Genomic DNA, 11,645 nt, shown 5'->3' on the forward strand with positions numbered 1-11,645 from the left:
TTGCATTGCCGGCCCGATGGTGGTTGTAGGCGACATGCTGAGTTGTATATTTCTTTCTCTTGAAATACACAATAAAGGTTTCAAAAAAAAAATAGAGAGCTCACAGTATTAAAAAAGGCTTGGTTGAGGGAGATTGGAATGTTAACAAAGAGATATAAAAATGTAGGCAGAACAACCATCTTGGCTATGATTTATGATATTTGAATCATATTACACACTTTTAACACCTTCCATTGCATACCAGTCACAAATTGTTAACTGATCAAAATCACCTATGTAATCCCAACTTTTAACATTGACTCTTTGCAGCGATAGTTAAGAAATTGCCACAGACGTTTCATCTCATTCTCATAGGTCTGGTAATGGCACATCTGGCAGAGGCCCAAATTCCATTTAGCTCTCAGTCGAAGGGGGCATTTTTATGTTATTGCCATGCGTGCATTGAATGTACCACCAACATACATTTTCATTGTATACAGGATTCTGCCCTGCTGGAAGCAACCAAAACCAGAACTCTTAGCTGGATTCAGCAACAGCAAGTTCATCATATGGTTTACATAAGCTCACCAAAAACTGTATTTCTCTCCGTAGAAAGAAGTAGTTTATCTCTTTCTGCATATTAAAATGTTTTAACACGTATGATATTTTTCTTGTGCCAAATCGCAAGTCTTTGCTTTTAAAACACTCTATATACCATCTTTTACATTATAGAAAATCTGTTTAAATGTTCAGGCTCCTGAAAATATCCTCAAAAGCGTGAGGTGGCCTAAGTAAGCATGGAGTAATTAAATTGATGCAAGACAATTTGAAAATGGTTTTATGAAAAGTATTTCAAAAGTGAGAACACCTTTTATGAATATTTAAAAAACAAAGCAACTGAAGGCAAATGCCCAATGACAAGAGTTTTGTCAGAGAATGAATCAGATAAATGAATGCAGTGGGTACCAATGGCCACATAAGGATTTAAAAGAGATCATTTAGTGTAGAGAAAAGTAAGTATTGTTTTAGTTAATGCTTAAGCAGAATAGGGACGGCGGGTCTCTACATTAACAAAGTCTTAAGATGGCGGCTTGCCTTACCTGGGCGGTATCTTGCTTGCTGAATGGTGCTGGTAGCTCGCCGGCTTGCTGGAGTTGCTCGTACCTGAGGAGGCCTGGCCGTCTCAAGGATTTCAGAAATTGAAGAAGGTGGAAGATGCGAGCACGGTTCCGTGGTGGAATCTGCTAGAGAAGCACAAAGAAGAAATTCTCACCATCACTCACTTGTGAATTGCTTCGTTTCTTTATATGGTATTTCTCTGAGAATAAAGGACAGCTTGTCTTTCCCCATTAAACGTTATGTCAGCTCCAAGAACACTAAGGTGTATTTAGTGAAAAATAAGGTGATTACCTTTTTAAGGCATTTAATGTAAAGAAAGAATCAGCCTTGCCATGAGTGCTTGAAGCATGCAAACTCAGAATAAGGAAATATGTTTAACGAAAAATAGGATGGGGGTAAAAGCAGTTAATGGAAAATTTCTAAACATCAGTTTGTTAACATTTCTGTGCAAAAAAAGAAAGTTCTGACAAATGCATGTCCCTGCATTATACAACGAAATCAACATTTGAACATAAAGAATGAGCCCCAAAGCACTTTCCAAAACAAACTCGCGTTTCAATTAGAACGAATCTGCTGCAGCAGAGCCCGGCCACGTATGCACACCTACCATTCCATCCAGGTCACGTGACCTTTCCCAGGATCCCGTCTAACCTCTCCAACTCCCAAAACGATTGAGATTAGAACCCAATCTTCTTCAGTTTAGAAAATCACTGAAGACCCTCCTCTTTCCTCATCCATAAAACTCCCCCACTGGTGATACCCTCGGAATTTCAGGTTTAGCGCTGGGATGCTCTAGGGTTACTACGCGCTCTACAAAACCTTTAAATAAAATAAATAAATAACTCAGTCAATTCTAGTTTATGTTGGTTAAAAAAAATTCATTCAAAGTTTATTTTATTCACTCTGCTAAAACAGCCATGCAAAAATCTTCGCGACATAAATACAAATGATTAACGAAGTTTAAGAGTGACCAATAAACTGTTAGTACATAAAAATCGGAAAGGGGAAAAAGTCAATAAGAGCCCAGAAGTATTTTATTGACAAGACAGCAGTTTGGGTTATCTCGGATTGCCTCCTTGTCAAACGCCATTCTGCGTCTATATCTGCAGCAAAGGATAGATATCTCAAGAATCTGACCACTGGCACTATGTCACGACTTCATGAACACGTGTCTCTCCATACTGTATGAATAAGGGGATAAACAATCAAGGGGCCATTGGTTGTGCGCAATAGATCACAACTAGGAAATTGTCTCTCTAACAACCTTTTGCAGGTGCATTGGCCAGACTTGTTTCTTTGCTAGGCCATTTTACAACAAATGCTCCAATGGGCACGGTCCCATGACTAGATATCAAGTATAATGATCTGCATTACTTGGAAATAATTGTGTTTAAATCGGTCTCTAGGTTAGACCGCATTTTTCATGTTAAATCCTTTCCATGAAGTGTACCACCAGGGGCACTATGAGTAAAGGCAATCCATTTGGAGCTTTCCTTGATATTTACAATCTCTGGGCGGGTGCATTTGGTTCAGCTGGATTTTCCCAGTAACTGCCAAAGACAATTTACTTCAGGATGCTTTGTATAGGTCTGGCCCAAATCACACCTACTTCCAATCCTAACGATTTTAAGGGGATCAAGCAATAGTGATATCCTCATGAATTGCTTTTCAATTTTCCTACGCTTATTTGCACTGCTGTAAACCCGACAGTTTTAATCTTCTGCACCTCAAGGAACGCCTTAATAGAGTCTCAACCTAGTTTGTGTTTGAACTATTAAGATGAATCATAACATTAGATTATACAAAAATACACGTTCTTCAATTCTAAAATACTAGCTATACATTGCACAATGTATAAATACTTAAAAACAAGAGATGTACCATCAACTGTATGGAAACAATATCATTACAATTTACCGTGTTAGGGGAAGCACTACTTCTTGAATGCTGCCACTCCAGTGGATGCACTACACGTATATTTTCCTAATCTTATACCGGTGACTGATTGTATCACTTTTAAATTTGACGTAAAAATCCAGACATTTTATATACCCCTTGCTAAAACTGCAGATCAATGTAATTTCCTAACGTTTGGCCTCCTATACAGCTACATCCCCTTGGTTGATAACAAAGGCAATAGAAGTTATATATCGAACATTCTAGCATTATCACTTATTTAAAACCATAGCATAAATACAACACAGCACATTTCTCCTAAACAGGTCTGTATATGAGAACTTTTTAGGACGATAGCAGCGTGAAAGTCATGCCCTCAACTGTGTGTTTATTCTCAGGGAACTGGATTCATCAGTTACTTCTGTTTCTTATCTCTAACCCAAAAATAGGTTTGTATTAAGACTACGGTTTCGTAAAAAAATTCTGGATCATGAGAGCACATAGCAGCCTCTATTGTTTCATTGAAAGCCCTGATACTTAGATCCTCCATGTTGGCATAAGCAAAATCTTTAGTTTTCTCTGGTACCAAGGACATATGTACATAGAGTAGACCAAACCCTTGTCCAATTCAATTGGGTACATGCAAGTTGGAACCAATTCACCCCCTTGTCACACCAAATTGCACTATTAGCTAAAAGTGGTCATTTCCATGGTTTTGGTTGGGTGAGAAGTTCATGGTTGTTCATGGGGTAATTATCATCGAATACGCTTCCAACCCATTTGATGTCACAATAGGAATAGAGTCATTTAGAGACTGATCACATTGCTACTTAGAATCCCTCCAATTTAAAAATGGTTTGCAGCTTCTTTTAAAAGTGATGAAACATGTTTTCAGGAATGGAAATAGGATTATCAAACCAATGAAACAAATCTAACTCAGCTAGTGTTTGTTTTAGCACTATGAACCATGGAAATTTGAGCAATTAACACCTTGCTGCAATTTCTTGGGTGATTTGTCTGGTCATTTGCTTAATCTCCCATTGTGAGAATGCTGGTCACTTTTTTATGATGTGCTGTATGCATGTTGCCAGTAGGAGATGTACACATACTTCATGTAAGTAAGGACTTGAACCAGGAAGTTAGATGAGGTTGTGCATTATAGAGTAATGGCATGAAACAATGTGTGGCATCCAGTATCAGTATCAAAAACTCTTTATTCGATCAAAATTTAAAATGATCATAAAACAATAAATACATACATATCCCAAATTCATAAAATGGCATCATTAAAAATCACTCATGTTACAACATATCATAAAAAGGATCAATTACTGTTCTAGGAACCTCTCACAGATCTCGTAACCATCCCCTTTCTCTTCTTCAAACAAGCCCATAAAAAGAGGCCATTGAGAAACAGACAAACGGGTCAGTTAAAGATTTTAAAAAGTATAAGGCCACCCGACATTGTGTAAACCTCATCTTATTTAAAATCGGCATCAGGTAGGCTTTTCTTTCCTTTTGATATAATGTACAGAAAAGATCTAAACGTATCTCCGATTGAGTTGATGCATTATCACACGGGCATACACTTAAATCATTAATGCTATAGGAGTTTTCAGGATAGCCTAGCATACACACTATCAGGTTACTTCTAAACCTTAAGAAAATGTATCTATGCTGTGGGATATTTACTACCACTGAATTCAGTTCGATTTTAGGTGGTATCAAGTTACACACGCCTCGTGTGGACAAGTGGGATGGAATTGGAGTAAAGAGATCGCCAATAAATCTAGGCATTACCTGAGTGCATCTGTTTTGCAGGGCATGACATGACTCGGCACATACGCAGATGTTTTGAGGAGCTCAGGCACCAAAGGCTCACAGTAGCATAGGCTGCAGGAAATCCAAAATACACTTCTACCTTGAACATACATTTGGAGATCTGCACTCATTGGCAGGGGGACAGTACTCATCTCTTTAGCCCACGTTACATCTGAGAGGAGAAGCAAGGTCCAGGCAATATTTGTGCTTTTATTCGCAAAGAATTTTCTGTGAACAGACGAGACCTAATCATGGCATGCTCCAGGATGTATTACATTAAATTGTACCTATTCGTGGAGAAAACTTATTGAATTTGGACATTACTGTCCAAAATAGCCCTGGCAGAGGTATTGTTTCAAGAGAGTTATAACTGTTAATTACACACCTGAGGGTGTCATTGAGACAGACGATCTTGGAGCATAATGGAAGTAACCAAGTGAAAAAAGGCGGGGAGTTTTTTTTTTAACCCAAATATATAAAGTGTTGCTGTGATAATGTGACATAGAGAATGGGCCGATAAAATGACTCACTTTCCAGACGGCACGGGAATTTCCCTCCTGGAGGTTGAATACAGCACAATGTATTCACTTCTGGTTTCAAGATAATTATCTGTGAGTTACACTTTGATTGTGTGACGAAAACCAGGGTAAATGGTGGACATTTGATGGCGGGGAGCGATCAGGGCATATTCTCCCCTCTCTTTGGGTTTTCTCAGAAATACAGTTTTCATTTGTAGCTCAGCCTCTAACCTTCTCGTTATATATGAACCCTCCGTCCCCTTGCAATGAAATAGCAGCAGGGCCCCTCCTATCTGAGATTGATCTCCATGGAAAAGCTAGCTCAAGAAAAAGATATTACCAAGACTCTCGAGTCGGTATCTAGATAACAACACTTGCGTTTTGCAAAACAATATTTGGATGCATCTTTTTAAACCCCTCCCTGGCCACTCAGGAACCGCCCACCAACACGTTGCATTTTAACCCACTGGGGTGACCGCCCCCGTGTCCAGCTTCATGTTCCTTATAACTAACAGCCCCCAATTGAAATCTTAAAAGTCTGTGTTATTGACGCGTTCTTACTTTTCTCGTGTCATCATTACTAATACGCGTTCTCTGTCTTCGGTTTATTGCAGATCTCTTTGATTAGTTGAACTGTTCTTCTCTTGTCTTGCTCCTTACAACAGTGCCTGAGGCCTCTTCTTGGCCATGTCGCTCACTCCCTTCGCGGTTGTCCATACATTTACTTCGTAATCACTGCGTTCGTTGCCTTTGCTAGACTGCGGTCACTCAAGCAGGCCTCCCATCCACTGAAACGCTCGGTTTCTAAGGAATAGGCATAGGCCCCTCAAATATGCTGATGGTTAGGTCTGCGGCTCGTTCTCCTCCCCGTTCACACTCTGTTCTGCCAGCCGTGGGCTCTGCAAACAGCGGCGGGTAGTAAATCAGACCATGAGGAGTACTCCTGCCAAGGTGCCTTTCTTCAGACATGAACCCTTCGGCATTCGGGCGCGCATAAACCCGAAGGAATGCGACGCCTCTGTGAAATACGACGTGGCCACGCTGGGCGCTCGCAGAAGTTTCCTAGCGCTCAATGCTGTTGCCTAGCTCGAAGTATGCAGCACGGAGGCAGCGCTGATCACCCTCAGGCAAGAATAAGCATGATGCCAACATTATTCAGGGTGGGCTCCTCTCCACCCACGGGCACGGCCCTATAAAGGTGTGAGGAGCGCTCTGCGCACCAACCCAGGTCGAAATCCTCTCGCGCCACCGCCCATTATTCAGGGTGGGGTCCTCTCCACCCACGGGCACGGCCCTATAAAGGTGTGAGGAGCGCTCTGTAAGGCTGGGGGGGGGGGGGGGGTGTTGCGTAGCGGCCCGCCCCTTGGAGGGCGGCCGCCTTAGTGCCACAGGAAGGCACAGGGGTGGGAGGGAGGTCGAGTCCCTGGGGTAGTCCAGGGGAGACCCCAGCAGATAGCTGCTTTCGGCGAGGAGGAGACAGGGGCACCAACCCAGGTCGAAATCCTCTCGCGCCGCCGCCCATTATTCAGGGTGGTGTCCTCTCCACCCACGGGTACGGCCCTATAAAGGTGTGAGGACTAGGAGTGCTTTGCGCACCAACCCAGGTCGCAATCATCTCGCGCCGCCGCCCATTATTCAGGGTGGGGTCCTCTCCACCCACGGGCACGGCCCTATAAAGGTGTGAGGAGCGCTCTGCGCACCAACCCAGGTCGAAATCCTCTCGCGCCACCGCCCATTATTCAGGGTGGGGTCCTCTCCACCCACGGGCACGGCCCTATAAAGGTGTGAGGAGCGCTCTGCGCACCAACCCAGGTCGAAATCCTCTCGCGCCACCGCCCATTATTCAGGGTGGGGTCCTCTCCACCCACGGGCACGGCCCTATAAAGGTTTGAGGAGCGCTCTGCGCACCAACCCAGGTCGAAATCCTCTCGCGCCACCGCCCATTATTCAGGGTGGGGTCCTCTCCACCCACGGGCACGGCCCTATAAAGGTGTGAGGAGCGCTCTGCGCACCAACCCAGGTCGAAATCCTCTCGCGCCACCGCCCATTATTCAGGGTGGGGTCCTCTCCACCCACGGGCACGGCCCTATAAAGGTGTGAGGAGCGCTCTGCGCACCAACCCAGGTCGAAATCCTCTCGCGCCACCGCCCATTATTCAGGGTGGGGTACTCTCCACCCACGGGCACGGCCCTATAAAGGTGTGAGGAGCGCTCTGCGCACCAACCTACTTGAAACCCTCTCGCGCCACCGCCCATCAAAGAGCGAGTGTGCTTCACGACAGGGCACTCCCGATGACGCTACAATTGCATCTGTACCGTCTTTACTTGGCACCAGGGAAGTCCACAGCGCCCACCCCGCCAGATCGGACAACAAGAATGGCGAGATGTAGCGGAGGCTCAGAAGTGCCCCGCCGGGAAGGAGGAGGGGGTCTGCAGGCCCAAGAGCGGAACCAAAACCATGTACAGCGAGGTCCTATGTACAAGGGCCGGGCTGATCTTTGAGAAAATAAATCCCCAAAGAAAATGAAATTGGTCTTTTTTTTACTTTTTAAATACAAATATTGTCACTCTAATTTCCTGTCTTATTTTAAGTGCCATTTTATAATAGGCATTGCTAAACTCCATTTGCAGTTCCACCTTTCCATTCAGAGGTGTCCTGAGATGTGCAACCACAGTGAACAGTGAGGGGACCGAATTTTTATTATGACGTTTGTTCCCTATTTGGTCCCGATGGCGGTAACAAATAAATTTTTTTTAAAAAAGCATTTGCCATCGACAGCTTTCTCGGGGATGGCACTTTGACGAAAGATGGTGCTTAGTAGCGACCAGATATTATGGCTCAAGATACAACATAACCATGCAAGAATAAACCCCAAACTCGTCCTGTTCAGCTACTCTCGGGTACTGAGTACTGCACTTCTGTAGTTTGCACTTTTGCACTTACTGACAGCACATAAGACCTGTGGGCAATACTTTTAATCGGAGTGTACCAGCCCTTTTCAGTAGCGACAGGTATGCAGAGGTAGTTAAATTGAGGGTGAACACTAGAGGCCAGCTGTACTAAGAATTCTTGTGGTCACAAAGGGTCCAAAATGCAAAAGTGGACCCTTTGTGACAGCAAAATGGCCTTTTGTAATGCACAAACACAAATTGCAATTTGGTAACATTACATACTAAATTGGTGTTTGGAAGGAGTATGCTTAGGGCGTCCCTTCCAAATAGCGATTCAGAAAGAGAGGTATTCATGTTTTTTGACCAAAATTCAGGCGCAAACAATTAAGGGGCTTATTTACAAGCCTCTTGCGCTACCGGTGCGTCAATTTTAATATGGGAAAAAGTGACAAACTTGCAAAGCAAGAGGCTTGTAAATAAGACCCTAATATCTTACTACCGACACCAAAATAGTGGTTACCCATTTGCACATGGCAAGAGGTCTCCAAGGGACCCCTTCCGCTTTGTGAACGTTGACAAAAACATTTTTAAGACTAGGTAGTGGTCCACACTGCCTGGTCTCAAAAATCGTTGTCAAACTTTTAGTTTTGTTTTTAAACACATCCCATTTTACTTTAAGGAAAATTGACTACATTTAAATAACATTATTGTTTTATTTAAAAGCATTGACAGACATGGTGGTCTGCTGACCTCAAAGGCCACCATCCTGTGGTGACAGAAACTCATACTAGGTAGCAATTTGCAATCTACTTAATTAATATTCATGAGGTATGTAAAATTGCAACCCACTATAATTCAGTATTTTGTGAACCAACCTATTGGTACATAGGTTAGTTCACAGAATATCACACTGGTCGCAAGAAAACTGGTCTCAAATTGTGAACATTTTTTTGCGACCAGTGTTCAGTATATCTTGCCCTTAGGGCCAAATGTACTAAGGCATTTTGAGGTTGCAAAGGGCATGATTCTTAAAAGTGAACCTTTGCAACTGCTAAACGGCGTATTGATATGTACTAAACGCAAACTACAATTCAGTAACATGCTACCGAAATCACAATTTGGGTTTGCAACTGCAGAAAGAATCACTATTTGGAAGCAGGGTGTGTGTCCCTTCCAAAGAGCAATTCAAAATAGGATGTTATACTGTTTTGTAACTGAAATCCGGTGGCAAAATCTTAATATTTGACGACTACTAAAAGGTAATGTTAACCTATTCGCAAAGGGGAAAGGCTCTGTGAATGTTTAAAAAAACATTTTTTAGGAGTTGGTAGTGGTCCATGGAGGCACTGCTTATAAAAAATGATGTGAAAGTTTTCAGTTTTATTTTTTATCACATCCCGTTTTTCTTGCAGCATTTTACTATATATAAATAAAGTAGGTCGCAGTACAACCCACTGTGAATGGTGATTTTGCAAATCGACCTAGTACATAGGTCGGTTTGCAGAATCGATTTGCTAAAGGCTAGTCTGAAAATTGGCCCTTATTATGGAACAAAAGTTCACTGACATACGTATCGTCAATGCAATGCAGAGTTGGTGAGACACTATGGAGCCCTGAATGGTGTTACCAGTTTACCTTATGAGTATAAGTAACCATCGCACTGCTGGGTATGAGTTCAGTCCCTCGCTGCCCGGGCCAGAAGGCGCGTGAGCGCGCCCTGACAGTAGAACTCTAGTCACAACTGTATGCCACTAAGTGTGTAGGAAATGAAGGACAGAAAGTCTCAGGTTCCGTTTTTGACAGGGTGTGTGGTAGCACACAGCCGAAAAAACGGGCTGTATGTTCGGAAAGTCTCGAAGTCAGTATAAAGGAAAGGAACCAGACTTACGGAAAACGATGCCACTTGGATACAATGAGACAAGGCCAATAATGGGCACACCCGATAATCACCCTGGGGCGGCCAAGGTGACGAGCCGCGTGCAGATCACACCCCTACAAGAGGCGAATCAGACTGGCCAAAGGATGGGGCATTCGCCCCTCCTCGCGCACTCCGAGCAAGCATCATTGCCATGACAACCGGCACAAGCGCCTCTGCTGTGCACCAGCCGTACCCTTCAGGAGCTGATCCGGGATACTGCCGCTACGACTACAAACCGACCGAGCCAAGTGGTGTAAAAGGCACGACAGAAATCAGTAAAAGTTTGGCGGGGGCCTGAATCCCCAGAGATGCTCTCCTAACATACATTGCATGTCCCCGTTAGTCCGCTCATCTTGCTAGCGGATCCAGTCACACCTACTTGGCTCCTGAGAGGATTCCGTCTTAACATGGGGAGTGAAGTCGCCTCTCTCCAGATGCGCGGTCCTCAGCTGTCCAGGCACAACCTCAAGTGTTCTTCCACGGATTGTGCAGGAGGCACACAGGGCTGGGCTGGGGCACTCGCACGCGGCAGAGGACGGGAAGAGCCTTGAACTGCAGGATGCCCGTTTAGGTGTATGTAAGGTGCTGGCCGACAGAGGCTGAATTCAGAAGTGCCCAGCTCTGCTGCCGGTTCGCGCGCTCTCCAGCTTTTGCTCCTCTTGGACGTCATTTATGCACGATGAGCCCTGGCAGCCCTGCATGGACTGGCTGGAATGCAGGACGTCAATAGTGACAGCCACGCTGGACTGACGTCAACACGCCCTCACCCCCCGTAGCTCTGAGCTGGTGTCAGTCTTTCTCCTTTGTGCTGCACACTGTGCCATACGCGAGGGAGGGTTTATGCTCACCTCGCTGCATCTGCACAACATGCTAAATCTTAAGATTAATAATAAAACCAAGATCAAAAATATAATGAGAAGCACCCCGCGCAGCACATGGTTGATGATAACGATACGGTTTTAAGCAAAACATCATTTACAAAGTGCCTAATAACACAGCAAGCGAAAACTTTTTTTAAAGAAAGAAACAGCAACACGAGAAGGAAAAATGTTGTGCCTCCTCAGAGTATATGAAAGCGCTCCTGTTGGGGAAGACGGGAAGCAGCACAGACCACTGACAGCAGGACTGTGTGAAAAAGGCCGCTTTATTTACACAGGTGCACATCACAAGACAACCTAGGCTGTTGCCTCACAAAAATAAACCTCGCTATGCAAATTATCTCACCTATATTAAGCTACCCTCCTCCCCTAAAATCTCCCTTCCCCACAACAACTGAATATAGTAATATTGTACCTGCTCCAGAAACTGTAACCTGTAAACTCTTCAACCCTTTACTACAACTATTATCCCCTACTCAAGTAGACTTCCTACATAACCTGAACTTCCTGTGACAACCTGGCACGAACTAATCTCCCGTTCCCTTTCTGCCTGAATTGGCGCTGTCACCAAGAATAATCTCTGTTAAACAATGGTAACTTCTCTGCCAACCGCAACCCAGAAAAA

General features: G+C 44.0%; 1 protein-coding gene across 1 annotated transcript in view; it reads right to left on the reverse strand.

Annotated features, from left to right (window-relative positions):
• The window catches only part of LOC146822611 (nuclear receptor subfamily 4 group A member 3-like), an 828,495-nt gene extending 817,724 nt beyond the window's left edge, over positions 1-10,771 (reverse strand). Inside the window, exons 1-2 of the mRNA XM_085606781.1 lie at positions 10,522-10,771; positions 1,080-1,223 (exon numbers count right to left, since the gene is read on the reverse strand). The gene's annotated coding sequence lies outside the window, so the exon portion shown is untranslated. The remainder of the gene's footprint in view (positions 1-1,079; positions 1,224-10,521) is intronic.
• Between the last annotated feature and the right edge of the window lie 874 nt (positions 10,772-11,645).

Source organism: Triturus cristatus, chromosome 5_2, assembly GCF_964204655.1.
Source record: "Triturus cristatus chromosome 5_2, aTriCri1.1, whole genome shotgun sequence".
Taxonomy (NCBI): Eukaryota; Metazoa; Chordata; class Amphibia; order Caudata; family Salamandridae; genus Triturus; species Triturus cristatus.